The 12338-nt window shown below is 44.3% G+C and overlaps 1 protein-coding gene across 1 annotated transcript in view; it reads right to left on the bottom strand.

Moving 5' to 3' along the window:
• The window catches only part of macf1a (microtubule actin crosslinking factor 1a), a 241766-nt gene extending 234567 nt beyond the window's left edge, over positions 1-7199 (bottom strand). Inside the window, exon 1 of the mRNA XM_040121367.1 lies at positions 7153-7199. The gene's annotated coding sequence lies outside the window, so the exon portion shown is untranslated. The remainder of the gene's footprint in view (positions 1-7152) is intronic.
• Positions 7200-12338: the final 5139 nt, after the last annotated feature.

Here is a 12338-nt window from a genome sequence, read left to right as displayed (position 1 = left end):
TGTTCCTATCGTGAACACGGTCCACCGTAAAGTCCACATTAACATTTTATCTGTCATTCGGGTGTGAAAGTAGCTTTGGAAAACCATACCTGCGATTTTTCATGCTCTGCTAAGAATCACAAAAACTTTGTATTACTGCTGACTATTTTGTAAATCAGGCCCGAAACTTGAGCTGTGTAATCTGACAAAGCAAACGCCTAATACAACTTAACACAAATGAAACCATCCACAGCAACTAAACCATCTCCGTAGCAACCGTGCAAACTCCATCCCCTGGTGAGGGCCACGTGATGTGGCTGCAACCTCCAGGAAAAGCGAGTAACTGGAACTTACATGGGGATTGTTAATCAAACTGCTGTTCCCGGTGTCAAGACCGAACCTTTAAGCTCAAATGAACATGTTGTCTGCATTAATTTTACAGTTACATCGTCGTTACGAGACAATGCAGTGCCAACTTTTCCAATCAATCTGCAACTGCCACACAATGATAACATAACTCACCGCAATCACAACGTAACTTAATAACGTGACAACTAAAAATAATGCACATAAGATCAGTGTGTTAGATTATACAACTCAAATAAGTTTCAAGAGTCTCATAACTGATGTTTGAATCCCATTTAAATGAAACCAACGCCTGTCTGGAAGGTGCAAAACATAGCCTACATTCAAAAACCTGAAACTCTGCAGCATGGATTCAAAAATAATAAGCAGTTATCTATAAATAATTATTAGCAGGAAGGAGCAAAAACTTGGAAAAAAACAGTGGCATCCCCCATCAAACAAAAAGTAATTTTCAGCCGGCTGAGGAGACGATTTCCAACGCAGCCTGATGTATCGCGGAAGGTCCGTTTCTCAAAAACAGGCCTTTTCCGCAGCAGACACTTTGACGTGTCATAGTAATGAAAGCACAGCTGTTACTGATAACATCAGCGATGTCTCTGTTATGTTCAAGTGTCCCACTGTGTCATGACGTTGTGACAGTGAGACAGCAGGAAACAGCATCAGGACCCTGAAACTGAACATGACAGTCAGCCATGATTCATTTCATTATTTACACCTGTGCTTCTCCTACTGTGCCAAAAAAACAAAACAAAGGACTATAACGCTAAACACCATTTTTTCTGGAGCACAAAGGTTGATGGTTGTGATGAAGGTTAGAAGATTAAGACCAATATTTAACATTAGAAGTACGCTACGGGCTCAGGACTGCTGCATGGTAAAATTAGGAAGTTGGATCTCTGGCATGGACGTAAAAATGACTAAGAAATCATAAAGTTTTCATAGTGAAAATTGAAACATTTCTGAGCATTTGAATAAGTCTTGGATAATATATTATCTTTAAATATTTACAGATGAGGTCTGAGTTTTGTTTCCTCAAAACAGATACAGAGTCTTTCAGAATAAAAGCCCCTAAATCAACCGGACGGTCACCCAGTCTGTGTCTAACCATTATTAACCACATCGACTAACAGTTATGACACAAAACGGTCAGTCCAGCTTCTGAGAAACTCCCCTCAACAAACAACCAGCTTAGGCCCTAAACCGTGAAGGCTAATACTGACAAACTTTTGCTACCTGCCAAAGAGAGCCTGACAGCAGATCTGGCTTTACTCCCCCCCGAGGCTGCAGCAGACTAAACTGTGGAGTGACCTGGAGTGGTGGTCACAGGGTGGGAATGTTTCTGTGTACGATGTGTGAGTCCAACACAACGGCTGGGATTTCCATCTGCACTACTGCTGCCAAATATCCTCCCCCTCCCGCTGCTGGCCCCTGGCTAGACCGCTGGCAAAGCCCCACTTCCTGAATCCCCGTCTCCATGGCAACGCTGCTAGGACGAGGTGAAAGCCTTCGTAGAATCCACTGCGGTTCCCAAGTGTATGGTCGCGTCCTCCTGTCCTGATGTCGGTGTGTTTTCTATATGCTGACAGTGATTCAGTGCCACTGCTTCTGGCGGTTCTTTAAATAGAGCCAGAAGGGGAGCTTCACGGCCCCACCGTGTCATTACGGCTCTGTGAGGGCAAGGCGAGAACTTTGAAGAAAGAGAGACTACCAGCAGAAACACTGGAGAGGCGGTGTGAGAGAGAGAGCGTGTGATGAGACTGTCGCCGAGGCATTTTCACTTTCTTTTCTTCAGTGGTACAAACAAACATGCGCGCACACTCGGATGTACAGCAACTGTGCTCACAGCTTCAAATGACAACTGTTTTCATTAATGACCCACCGGGGGCGGTTATTTTAATTTTTAATTAGCCCATCTATTGTATTTTATCAATCAACTTATCATGTAATCTACACTATGTCACAAAATTGTGAAAAATTGCCTGTTAAAGCTCCCAGAGCCCAAAGTGGCATCTTTAGATTGTTGGTTTTACTTAGCTGGAAGTCCAAAACTCAAAAATATTCTATCTACAATCATATAAAATAGAGAAAAGTAGCAAATCCTCAACATTTGAGGATTTGTTGTCGATAAATTTTTCTTTTCACCACTGAATCAACTAATATAATAATATTCTAACTAGTATAAACTAATATACAAACTAGCTGACTTATATACAGTACACAAAAATGCACATTAGTAAGCGAGAGCGCAACAAATTTTACAAACACATACACACAAACACATACACACACTTGTACACACATATCCATGCAGGGCTCTTGGCTCCTGCCTCTTCCTGTGACAGCGTGCAACGGCTGAATCAGACCGCGCAGAGACGCTGGAAGCTTGACCGGCCCGATTTATAACTCACAACCGGGATTTACATGCACACGGTCTGTTCCCACAGCTCAGCCTGGGTATGTGTGTTTGAATCTGTGTGTGTGTGTGTGTGTGTGTGTGTGTGTGATATGAAACAAAAGAAGAGGAAAAAGGGGCAGGAGTGACATACAGTAAAACAGAAAGAAGAAGACTTTGACGGAGATCTAGAGGGAGCTGTGAAAAAATGATCCAAGCAACAGAGAAAAGAGAAAGAGATAGGGGAAGAGAAAACCAGACATTTTGCAGAGTAACGGTCGCAACTGCCAGTGAAAGTCTTCGTGTCATTCCAGAGCAGCATTCCTGCGCTCTAACAGCCGCTGACGGGAGTGTCACTGACAGCCATGCTCAACAGACAAACATAATGCTCAGCTCTGCCCGACAAACTCCACAACGTAGAGCTAGCTGAGCAGAAAACACACTTGGTCTACACGTGGGAATTTGCAGCATGCATCCAGAGCCAGCCTTACACCGAAATCTGGAACCCGTCAGATTCTGCGATAAGATTCATCTACAGGAAACAGACTGAAATAGGTTAAAGAAATGTTGAGAGGTCAGGTGTTAGTGCTTTGCAGGAAGACCCGTACACTACTGGAACCCAGTTTCTGAAATCCCCGCCATCTGCCTCTGAATCCGTCTGAGCCTGGACAGACTAGCTGTCGCCTCCTGGCTCCGGCTCCACGCTTACGCTGTGACCACGTCATATGGCCGCCGGTTTCTGCTTTCACGGCCAAATCAATATTCGAGGCGCCATCTCTGTGTATGCACAAACACAGCTATCAAAATACCACACGCGACGGTGATCAAAACATTTCCGGTTGCAGCGTAGCTACAGTTTTTTAATTGGGTCACAGAATCTGAATGGTAGCAGAATACGAAGCAACGCCCGCCAACCCTCATCTTCCAACTTTAAGGGAATAGTTTGACATTTTTGGCAAATACGCTTGTTCCCTTACTTTTCTGTACGCTAAATACGGAGCTAGGGCCAGGACGTAATTAGCCTAGCTTAGCGTAAAGACCGGAAGCAGAGGGAAACAACTAGCTAATGTTACTCCCTGTAAACAAACAAGGTGTCGAGGTGTGAACTAGTGAGCTTTGAAGGTGTTGGTAGTGGGAATCGGTCTTTATGCTAAAGCTAAGCTAAGCTAATCGCCGCCCAGCTCCTGCTCCATGCTTATGTCACCTTGACGTCGTATTGTTCAACCTGTAGGTACAAGCACCCGAGAGAATTTTTTGACTGTGACGAAATCTAACTCCTTCTGAAAAGAAACACAGAGAGCGTCGACAAACCGAAAACAAACTGCTAATAACAGGAGCTTTTCCCGTTCTTCCCATTTTGTGGATATGGTGTCAGTGCAGCATCAGCACACAGACGGGTTAGCATGGTAGTGATCTCCTCATCTAACTCTCAGCAAGAAAGCAAATAGCTATATTTACCAAAATATTAAACCAGTCCTTTAATTTGGTTATTCAACATTACTTTATGCCTTCCTCCTCAACTTGACACCTGATCTTCCCTTAGTTTTTCCCGTCTGGGTCACATTTCTTTATCTTGCTCTCATAAATGACGTATGAATATCTAAAGCAGATTTGTTACACCAGTTACTGAAAGTGCAGATAGCAAGTAGAGGATGACGACGAGTGAGCGGTTCCTCCCTTTAAAATCGCAGGGAGAGAGTTGACTTAAATGATAGCGGGGGACAAAAAGGGCAACCCTTGTGAAAGAGAAAGAGAGAGAGAGAGACTGAAAAAGAAAGAAAAGTGTGTGCACGGGGTAAAAGTGTAAGATAAGATAGATGAGAAGCGAAAGAATAGAAAACAGTCAGATTGGAGTCTCTGGCTCTTATTGGAATGATGTGATCACGTGTAGTCATACAACCATCTTACACAAACACACACACACACACACACACAGACTGATCAATATTTACAGCTACATCACTGTTAACATCATTAAGATAACAGCTGCGTAAATAAGAAATCTCCCTCTCTGTTTCTCTCTGTCCTCTTCCTTCATTTTTGATTGGACGCTTTGTGCATGCCACAGCGCTGCAGGGAGAGTGAACCATCAGCGGCTCCTGGGCTAGACAGACAGACAGAGAGACAGAGAGACAGAGGGAGGACGGAGGATCCAGTCAAGGATTTTACAGCATGTTTTCAAGCGCCATAATCCTCCACAACTTTTTCTCACATTTTCTGCTGCTCTGTGGCAGATGTACCTTCTCACCTCATCGGGCCTCCAAAAAATTCCCCCCGATGAAACAATCCGAGAGGGAAAAAGGACTCTCTGGTTGGACCGATCATAGTCAGCATCCACGCTAAGGTCATAACAAGTAAACATTGCTTCATTTGCAGGGGTCACGAGCCAAAAGGTTGGGAACCAATGAACTGACAATTAAAATCATGTATCAACCAACAATACTGAACATCTGCTGGCTTCAGCCTCTCAGATGTGAGAGTTTGCTGCTCTTCTCTTTTCTTTTTATGGTAATTGTATATTAAATATATCTTTGGATTTGGGGCTATTGATCAGAAAAATTACGCAATTTGGAGGTGTCACCTTTGGCCCCGGGAACTTTATCCTTCCTAGAGCCTAAGAGCTGCTTCCTAGGTTCCTATTCTTCGCACATTTTTTGACATGGCAGAGATTAAACGGTTTTAAACCGTTTCTGCTTCGGACTGTTAGTCAAAAAAAAAAAGCAAAATCTGGAGATGTCAAATCGAACTCGGAGAACTTGCGACGGACATTGTCCACTGACATTTTATTGAATAAAACAACTAATCAATGAATCAGACCGAAGCTGATACAGGAAAATAAAAAGCAGAGGGCCCCTCTGTAATTTATGTTTGTCTCTGGTGACAAAAGTCAGTCATTTGAGCAAAACCAAACAGAAATCCCCTAATTCGAAGATCATGATGCTATCTCAAAAGAGTCGTCTGATTAGATTAAATTACAACCATGTCACATACCAATAATTTGCTCATTTATCCTCAGAATCAGAGACATGTCGGTGCTTTTCCAGCACAAAGTAGTGAGGGGGTGTGTCTATGGCGGTTGCAGGGGGAAAAAATGGGTGGATGAGACAATTTAATAATATAATTCTGCCTGTATAAACTGCAAATTAATTATGAATGGGTTGCTTGTGTCTTAGTGTGTCTCAGATCCGACTGAAGAGTATGGTAGCCGGGTAGCTGAAGGTCCAACATAAGGCTGGAGGGAGATGTGCATTTGACCATCTGGTACTAAGCAGCAGGAGGGAAGCCCTGAATCTTGATTTCTTTCTCTCTCTCTCTCTCTCTCTTTCTCTTTCTTTCTCTCATTCTCCCTGTGGCTGCAAATTGCATCGGTTCCCCCCAGAAAGACAGACACACAGACGGACAGAGAGAGACGGAGAGACAGCCTGCAGTGATGGAGCCCACTGGGATTCATAAACCTACAGCAGGTGGAGGTTAGAGATGGAGGCGATGATGACGGAGTAGGGATTGCACTGATCAAAAAAAAGAAAAAACAAAAAAAAGGGGCAGCCTCTCCGTGTTTGTGCACATCCAGCAGAGTTGTAACTGCAGCTGGGGTCCCATGTCACCAGTGTCTCTCTCTGTCTCTCCCTCTCTCTCTCTCTGTCTGTCTCTTTGGATGTGAAAAGAGGGGACTGTGTTTGCATGAATGGGCACCAGACATGGAGACCAAAACGCTCCGCGCACGCCGGCAGGAGAAAGCCTGGAAGCCCGGGTCCCTTTGTCCGACACACGGCCCCTGCTCGGGTGGACAACGCCGCCTAACTGCACCTATCCGTGTGTGACTCGCACCGAGTCTCTCACCAGCGGGAACAACCTCGGCAGCCTTCCCGCGACCCAGAAAAAAAAAAACCCTCACCGACCGCTGGTTCTTTCCCAGACCCAGCCCTCCAGAGCTAAAAACAAACAAACAAAAAAAAATCACGAGCAGCGCGCTCGGAAACCGGACGGTTCCAGGCAGTAACAGACTACGTGAGACCACGGCGCCGAAACCACATAAACCGCAGCAGCGACATGTCTTTAAATGAATGTCGGTGGGTCTGTGAGGGTCCGTGATCAACACGTTACTGGTGAGGCTCGATCGCAGAACGAACCAGCACCGAGACAGGACGGTACGAAGCCCGATTCACCCACAGGCGCGATTTAGGATTCGTTCGCAGCCCTGGTGATTTGATTTTAAAGCGTGGCTTGTGAGTACATAGTAATACAGAGAGGGTAGTTTGGATTGGTGTCCTTCTAAGAATGGATTTTCAACAATTAATCAGTCATCGCACGACTCGACGGGTCCTGACAACACATGTGTGCGGTGAGTCGGACGCGCACTGGTCGGCGTGAGCCAGAAACACCAGCCGGCTGCGTGTAGCTCCGGAGCCGCTTACCTTCCACCGGGCGGCAGCGGTTCTGGGATCCGGGCAGAGTGCGAGCGAGGCCGGGGCTGCTGCTGCTGCTGCTGCTGTTGCTGCTGCTGCCGCCGCCGCTCCCGCTCCTCCGGATGGAAGGAGGGATGGATGGATGGATGGATGGATGGATCGAGTAAGAGGGTGGATGTTTTTTTCCGCTCCGCCGATCGGGTTTCTTCCTCCGAGAAACCGAGCAGACACACACACACACAGCCTGGGGATGAGGCTGAGGAGAACAGCAGGCAACGTGATCCCGAACGGTAATGGCTGTCCTAGTCCTCCTCCTCCTCTCTCTCTCTCTCTCTCTTCTCAACTCGCCTTCAACACCCCCCCCGCACCAGCCAGCCAGCCCTCCTCTCCCGGTCCGCTTTCACACACACACACACACACACACACACACACGCGCACACACACACACACACACACACACACACACACACACACACTCTCTCTCTCTCTCTCTCTCTCTCTCTCTCTCTCACTCTTCTCCTCTTCATTAGGCCGTTTTCACGGCTCCGACACTTGAGCGTGGTAAGTGTCGCGGGTATTGAAATTTCGGTTGTACTCCTGCGTCATCATCCGTGGCTCGGCAGCACCGCCAAGCCCAGGCCGAAACGCACACACACACACACACACACACACACACACACACACACTTTCTCTCATGTTTGGGGAGGAGAGGGGGAAAAAAAAGGGCGTTCACACTGACATGTTTGCAGCGGCTTCTCGTTCACATACATTTCGGGATTACGCAGAAGAAGCAGCGCTGGATGCGGTCTGCACTTTTACATCACACGCTATGGTAGCGATAGTATTAATCTTGGTTTTTATAATCCCTCCCACACACACACACACACACACACACACACCCTCTCCAAACAGCTGGAGGAAGAGAGGGAGTCGCTCAAAACGCATTTGCTTGCAGCGGGAGGTGGGAGAGCCGCTGCCGCTCCCAGTCCAGTCAGCGGGGAGACGGTTTTTACTTATTGGGCTGACCTTGGATGTGAAGGGAGGGGGAGTCCCAGACCACATGCGGGTCTCCACGGCTCAGGGTTTGCCTGTTACTACGTCTGTCGTTGACGTGTCAAACGCACACCCGTCTTTAAAAATTACACTGCACAAACATTGTTGGTAGGCTGCACTTTGATTCAACCGGATCTAGTCTTGTTGGGGACCTCTGGGCATAGGCAAGACTGGGATCCCTGCATCTCAACCCCCACCCGTCCTGTTTTTAAAGCTGCACTGATTTTTTTTTTTTTTATTCAAAGACATTAACAATAAAAAAAAAATACCAAAAAACCCATCACAGGCACAGCCAGAGGCTGTCTGGTGGTCACAGCGGAGCATTTGGCAGCTGAGGAGTCAGATGCTTACCTCAGGAGTTGGTGGAGACCAAACCAGAGCAAAAAAGGAGCGTGAAACTTGGCCCGACTTTGAGCAGGCAGCCAGAAACAGGACTCAGGATGAATGATCACGTCGCTGCATGTTTACTGGGTATGTGCAACAGCCACTGCTGTGTTTGCTACTTGTGGCGCCTCCCCCAAGTGACAAAAAAAAATAAAAAGATTTATTCTGCTTACATTGACAGTCATTACCAAAAATTCATGCATCCTGGGGGACACTAATGTGGCGGGTGCGGTCACTGCAGAAAAATAAATAACACTTATATTTCTTCTTATTGTTGATTCAATTTTGACCAAATAATTACCATCTTATATTGTGTATATGCTGATTTCTTGACATACATTTTTTGCTGCTCTTTAATATGTAAGAATTAGTTCCTGGATCCCATATGGGCCGTGTTATTATGTGGGACGATATTTTCATTCTGAAGGGAATTATGCGCTTATGTATCGACAGGTGTAATTATTTTTCACATTTTTATTCTGATTTTATACATTTACAGTATGAGCTGATATTATGTTAAACTGTCTTTTATTCAGTTACTTGTACACTTGTTTTAAAATCATTACTTGCCAAGGAAAAATAAAAATAAAGTATATTTAACCATAAACTTAGAACTGAGCAAAAGTACAGCATTTGGTGTTCAACAAAAACAGTTTTGTTGCCTTTTTTTCCATTTTACTGCAACCTCTGAGGTCTGGGTTAGGTTTTTTATTCTTTATTTGACATCTCTTGAAAGAAAAATAAATTAACCTCCACGTCATGGGCCATTATTGAACCTCAAGTCTGGTGTACCACACAAGAGACAGCGTTATCACTCAATTTTGATAGAATTCTACCTGTGCCAGTGAGAGCGGTTAATGAAAAATGGTCTTGTTTAAATTGATGTGTCTGTCCTTCGCGAGACTGTCTGGCACTCAGACTGATAAGACACTCGGTCAAACGGGGTATCACTGGAAATGCTGTGTGCGTGCTGGGGGGTGGTGGTGGTGCTGGTGGTGTTGCAGGATAATCCAGACCCTCATCCTGCCTCATCGGCCCTGTCAAAGAGAGCGAGGCACCGTTGGATTATCTGTGCTGCTGTCGTTTTAGTCGAACAGCGGCTGATGGACCGATCGGCCACATGAACTGATTCGATAAACAAAGGGTAAAGTTCACTACTGGCACCGCTCCTTCTTTCATTATCAGTTAATTATTGAACTTTGCTGAATTGATTATCTTTCAGTATAAACAGGGCTGTAGCGCACAGAAAATTAAATCCCTGACATGAATGCACTGGCCAGTAACGGTGCCTTCGGCTGTGACAAAACACAATTTACACAATTGGAACCTTGTGACAATGTTAGTCGTGGACCTCCATTAGGGGCTGTACAATCTTCTGCAACGCTGCTATGGTTATCTGTAATTTTCAGTTTAATTAGGCCGATTGGGATTTGTAGAGAACAATGAGGCCGACTGCCTTCGGACACAGATTTACTGTGTGAGTCATTTTTCACGGAAAAACACATCCATCCACACATGGGCGCACACAGACAAAGTCAAAAACCTCGGTGGAGTTTAATGGATCATATTTTAAGATGTGTCAATGAACTGAGTACAGAGTTTAGATTGCGGCGATACCATCTAACCGCCCAAAGCCAGTCCAACACCAGTTGTCTGTTTTTGGCAGCGTCAAACATCCCTGACTTTCAGTTTGGCCTGACATAAACTGTTTGAGCATTTCGCTGATGCACCTCTCTGATCTGAAATGAAAATTCTGGGGGGTCAGAGGATGGTTTCCAGGACAGTAAAGCGTTTCTTTCCTTTGTATGAATGCACAACCGTGTTTATTTTTTCTTTTGTAATGCTGCACAGTTTTCAGCTTCTAGACACTATCCGGTAATTATTACTCACACAAAACAACCTATAATTGAGGTCAGTGAGAGAATTTTAGAAATATGGAGGTTGTGAGTCCAAATTCCTCCAGCGGAACCTCACCAAACCAAGAGAATTGGGCCTAGCCACTAACCAAATTGTGTAAACTTTTCTGGTTTTGAAAGAATCACAAAAAAAAAACAAAGAATCAGAGTTTATATATTTAACTGCTCAGTTTGTATATTCTGTCTATGTGCCAGTGATGTTATCCTGTTTGAGAATACTAGATTCATTTTATTTGAATTCAATCTATTAGGTTTTGTGCCTACGAACAGCCAGAGCTGGCCTAAAAAAATATGAGAATCAAACTGTGTAATACGTGTAATTACAGAATGTTAACTCTTTTTCATAACATTAAACCCCCCCAGACCTGGTTTAATATTACCAAGGAAATGACCTTAGTGTCCTCAACAGTACCTACGGGTTGTGCTCATATGTTATTCTCAGGCTGACCTCGCTGCGCAAACAAATGATCCAGGGAATTTAAACCTGAGGGTTTCTAACAAACATGGTTAACGTATATGCAGGCATGAAACTGTGAAGAGCTTCGAGATAAAGTATCCACTAAAAAAACAAAACAAAAAGACGGAAATATTTGCTTGTAAAACAAAGGAAATGTTTTCAGTTCACTGGGAATTCCTGAGTTTTACCTGATGAATCATCTGTGGTCTTGGCTCCATCTTGTGGCGACTCGCGGAGCCTCTTAATCCCATCAGCCTGATTCAAACGCTGGTAATTGAATCAAGGATGTCAAAGAGCATCAGTTCATATCCGTCTCTCATCGGAGTGGTCCAGCCGTCCCCCGGGAGCGTTTACTCGCTAAGCCGCTGCACCATTTACTACAATTAGGTTAGTGGGTTAAGAAAATGGACTGTAGTTTAACTTCCATTTAATGCAAAGGCACAGACGAACACACTGCAGACCAACGCAGCTGGAGCAGTAAATCGTTCAACAGAGGTCATAACATCAGCCGTGGGCAGGTCATTACGTGAAACCTTTTTGGTTTGCTGCATGTCATCACTCACAGGCTGACTGCTCTTTTTTTTTTTTACAGTGCAAACATAGGAAACGTGAGGAATTTTGAATTTATTTCCTCACTATTCAGCCCAATAATTAACAACAGCCTACGCCAACAGTCCACATTAGGCTTCCAGACTATGGAAAAAAAAAAGACGGTAAAAAAAAAAGTAGTGTAAGTAAATGTACCTAAAGTTTCAACATCTAATGCTGAAATTTTAAAATAATAAAACATGAATGTCAACCAGCTGTTTTATGGGAACATTTTCACACCATTAAGTCTTGTCTGCTAATGTTTATACAAAAATTACATATCGTTGTGATGTTATTTAGGAAGTTTTTTTGTAATGGCGGAGGAGGCAGTAAGTAGCAATACAGTGCTGCAGAAGTCCTCTGTTAGAGCAGCAGAAGTATTGTATTGAAAATGTTACTTAAGTAAAAGTATGTAAGTATTATTACCAAAATGCAGTTAATGCAGGAGAATGGCCCCTGTGGGTTTATTATACTAGTACATATTTCATTATTAGATTAGAAATATTGATGCATTAATGTCCAAGAAGCACTTTATTGTTGTGGCAGGTGGAGGTGAAGGTGTCTTTTATTCTGTTTGTTTCACTCTATGAGGTCAGTTTTGTGTCAACCTTTTTTCCTTTACAGAACAGTCAGCAAACTCAACTGAATTAAAGGCGAAAGTATCGCTTCACTTCAAATGAATACTAATCTTTATGCTTCTTAAGAAAGGTATTTGGAAGCACTGAGATTTGTACAGTTGATGTAAGCCTGTAAATACAGCTGATTAATCAACTGCAGCCTTACTGTTTTCGTTCTGT

Source organism: Xiphias gladius, chromosome 24, assembly GCF_016859285.1.
Source record: "Xiphias gladius isolate SHS-SW01 ecotype Sanya breed wild chromosome 24, ASM1685928v1, whole genome shotgun sequence".
NCBI classification, from domain to species: Eukaryota; Metazoa; Chordata; class Actinopteri; order Istiophoriformes; family Xiphiidae; genus Xiphias; species Xiphias gladius.
Note: the sequence above shows the minus strand (reverse complement) of the source record. Positions and strands in the feature narration are given on the sequence as shown.